Source organism: Solanum lycopersicum, chromosome 7 (assembly GCF_036512215.1).
Source record: "Solanum lycopersicum chromosome 7, SLM_r2.1".
Lineage (NCBI taxonomy): Eukaryota > Viridiplantae > Streptophyta > Magnoliopsida > Solanales > Solanaceae > Solanum > Solanum lycopersicum.
In genome coordinates, this window is record NC_090806.1 from 48702266 (window position 1) to 48706613 (window position 4348).

The 4348-nt window shown below is 32.6% G+C and overlaps 1 long non-coding RNA gene across 1 annotated transcript; it reads right to left on the reverse strand.

Annotated features, from left to right (window-relative positions):
- Positions 1-306: 306 nt before the first annotated feature.
- Positions 307-3632, reverse strand: LOC109120769 (uncharacterized). The gene is made up of 2 exons (XR_002028196.3): positions 3135-3632; positions 307-512 (listed from the first exon to the last, which is right to left on the reverse strand). It is a non-coding gene; the product is annotated as an uncharacterized lncRNA (long non-coding RNA).
- Positions 3633-4348: the final 716 nt, after the last annotated feature.

Below are 4348 nucleotides of genomic sequence, written 5' to 3' on the forward strand. Positions count from 1 at the left end.
AGATGTGTCGCGACTCACACCCATGGTCATGACTCTACTAGACGTGACTTTATGAGACTTTTGTATTCCTCAAAAAACTTTAATAACATATGCTCTGATAACACATTTTTCAGGACCCTCATGAATATCTTAGGAGATAGGGCATTTTTAGGTCATGGCACGAGGTACTTGACCTCTCGGGGGTGTTGTACAAGACCATTTGTATCATTTATCGCTTATACCTATATGAAAAGTAGTGCATAATTTGAACTTTTAAAAACATTAGAACAATGTTTCATAAAAAAACATAGGATATACTAGGTCTCATATCATCAATCCTTAGACACAATAATACTTGGGCCGCGGTCCATACATCAAAATATAGTTCTGATAAGTCTATTACAATCTTTCGAAACAAGAATCGAAAGAAATCTAATGTCTCGAGTAAAATGAGGACGTATTTCAAACTTTTCTAGAACGATAACTAGAATCCACGCTTTCCTTCAAGACACCTTCTCACCTTCCACCTAAACCTTTTGATATAAGAAACGTATGGAATTAGTACAAACACTTGTACTAAGAATGACTTAATGCACAAAATCATAAAAATTAGCATGTAATGGAAATATGTTTTTTTTGTTTAAACATCATACTATAAGAATAAAAACAACATTTAACACCATATAAAAAGATAACATATCACATAAGCATTTTAAAACATTTTAAAAAATATTATAGTAAACCTTGCCAATTTACCGTGACTAATTATTTGAACCTATAAAGCATACAACCCTCTCACTAAATGATATTCAGAGACACAAATACAATACACCATAAGCATAACTATGAGATCCTCCTACCAAAGGTGACTCTAAATTTCCCTTGAGTGAGTTGTGAAGCGACTGCCCATGTAATCCCTTTACACGAACCTAAGATATCCTTCCGATTACCCAGGATAAGATCATTCTCATTTCATAACATAACTTACATATAATATTATATTATTCTCACAACGGTTATCAAAAAACATTATTAAGTAAATAAAGAAGATATGATCATATATCCTCTCAAAGATTACCTAAATAATCCTTAAGACTACCTAAGTTTATATCATGTCTAATGTATCAACAAACTTTCCTATCTAGATTAATTGTTATCACTTACCTAGGTAATACATGAGGTGACCATTCATGTGCCCCCTTCACACCTTAACTAGACAACCCTTAACTACACTAGGTAAATAGTTATTAATTTACCTGCAGTCCAACACAAGTCATTATCATTATTAGTTCATTTAAGAGTCATTCATTACATAAGGAAATTCAAGTAATTATCCAAGACATGACCTAGGGACTGACACACTAACATCTTCAAAGCCTAATCGTACAATGTCTAGATATTGTCCCATAAAACTATCACACCTTCATAGAACTTCTCAAACATTAGTCAGTATCCTAAATGATTATAATAGGCAATAACCAACATAGACGATTGTATCAAGGCATGGAATCCTGAGTTGTAACCTTGTCCGATAGAGGGTGTTCTACTTGCTAGTGGTAGAACATAGACATATCCCATATAGGTAAATGGCTAAGGAATATGAAAGGTTGTTTTGTAATGTAGCATTATACTTAACTAGAGTTACTACCGAGAGAATACTCGAGTAGTGTTAGCCTTTGTTCTCATAAAGTATTTCAATAAAGGAGTACATGAAGAGGTTCGGTATGTAGTTTACAACCAAATCACATTAGACCATATTAAAGAAGTCCTATAGGGTTATCTTACAATTGTTAAGTTTATTTATAAATGATTTTCCTAAGGACAATTTCATGTTGTTCCATCTAATTAATCTCTAAGTCCACCATTGGCACAACAAGTATATAATTATGCTCTTGGATTTAAAGGATATCATAACCTTACAACTAGGTTGAAGGCTCCACATGAAGGATCTTATTAGCAACATTCAAGTTCACAAGTAATTCATACAAATAAGACTAAGAATCTGTTGCATCGTAAGTAAAGAAGTCATAATGTCATTATACATGTATCAGGTAAGGGACACAAGTTTACAAAAACAAGACACAATATTTCACATACAACATATAGCACAACTTTTAGGTAGAACATAAGAAAAACCAAGACAACTTTATATCACCCTATATAATACTATAGGATCATGAACATTACCATCACAGGAATCATAAAGTCAATTAGGAAGAATCACACATCCACTTTAAGACTACACACAGAAGGACATAGACATAGTTTAGCATTATGAACTAATGTCAATAGAAAAACACATACTTTATCATTACTCACAAGTAGATATATATGATCTTACTTTACATAAATAACTACACATAAAGTCCATGATCATTATAATACATAATATAACACCGACGAGGTCACAAAATTCACAAGTAAAAGATATAGCAATGCCACCACTAGTAGAGCATACCAATAATAAAATAATTAAAGACCTAATTTACATATTACAAAGAGAATAATGTAAGCATACGTCCCATCCATTCCCACAACTTCAATCAATCACTGAATAATCCAATATAAAACCTAAAGGCCCTTACCAATGGTCATGATCATCAATTCAATACAAAAAATTATAATACTCAATGAATCTAAATCAATTCAATATATATTTACCAATCTAAGACAACAATACATCAATCTAATACAGTTCTTTCATCATTCAATAGCCTAAGGAAAACTACAGTAGAATTCATAAGCATTAAGACTTGATCATAACACCTACAACATAGATAATTTGGAGAGTTTAGGTTTTTCATGGGTTGATGAATATTTTAGGTGAAAATAATCAAATTAACATCATTTCAATAAATATTAAATGATTCAAAGCATTTTATGCAGGAACACATGGCTAGATCACAAGTTACAAATCTATCTTTTGATAAAGTCTTTGAAATTTCTTTAAAGATTGGATGTAATATGATAGAATTTTCAAGGATGAAAAAATATACCGTTATAAATTCTAATCAACGAAAAATGAGTGATATTGGTGGAGAAATCAATTTTCAAGCTTCAATGGAGTTCTAGAGAGTTGTTTAGAGGCTATGGTTTTGATTTTAGAATAATAAATTAATCTAGGTAGTTAAGAGATATAAACCTAGTTAACTTACCTAGAATTCCCTTAGGAAACCGCTCAAACATTTATTTGAACGTGGCATGAAATTTCCACTTCACCTCATACATTTAACAGTAAGATGCGCAGGTTAGAGACCCAACATATGACTGCCCATCAACGGGGCGTAAGTTCACAAACGGACTGTCCAGGATCCATGTCGATTGGGAAAGAGGCTGAATTTTTGGAGAATATAATCCTTAGGAAAAGTATTGAACCATGACCACCATTAACATGCATTCGACCATCAAACTGGCTTTCGATTGCCTCCATCTTTTGGGGTTTGTCTAGACAGCCTTATGCTCTTGAGAAGGTTCCTTCATCAAGGACTCTTTGTTGTTCCTCGGGGATGTTTTATCGCATTTTTACAGCCTGAATATGGTCTTATATAATTTTAGTACCTATCGCATAAATATCATTTAAAATGGACTCAAAAAACACAATTAAACATACTAAGACACACAAGGTCGTTTCAAGGTAAACATTTCGACGGTCATATATGTTCTTTGACGTTTGACCTCCAAACATCATGAAACATGAAACACTTCCTATTAATCCTATTATTACTCATATAAGGACCATATAAAATCTTGATACACGCATAATCACATAAAAACACATAAGGCATATAGATGATTGAGTCGTTGAACGTCATGGTCGTCTATTGACATTTAAATTCCAATTAACTTAAATATTTTGAAACTGCCTCATTACCAAGTTATTAACCATTTTAGTACATTATACATTATGAAAAAACATTTTAGGCTCTATTTTCTCCTAATTAATTTTAGAGGTTTGTCTTCGAACTATCTCTTATCGCATGAACTTTCTCTATAGCCTCATAGATAATCTCAGGACCAAGGAGTGAGGACTCACCGACCTCAAACCATCAAAATTGAGACGTACATATTCTACAATAAAGATCTTCAAAAGGGTCCATGTAGACTCTCGAATTGTAACTATAGTTGTAGGAGAACTAAATTAGTTGTAAGTGATCATCCCATCTCCCTTAAAATAAATACCTTAGGCTCTTACCATATCTTCTAGGGTGTGTATTGTACATTTTGCTGCTCATCAATATGAGGATAAAAAGTTGTGCAAAGTTTCACTTGAATACGTAATCTCTTTTGAAATGCTTTCAAAAAAATAGAAATACATTGGTCATCTCTACCCGAAATGAAGGACAAGGGAATCCCATGAAGACTCACAATC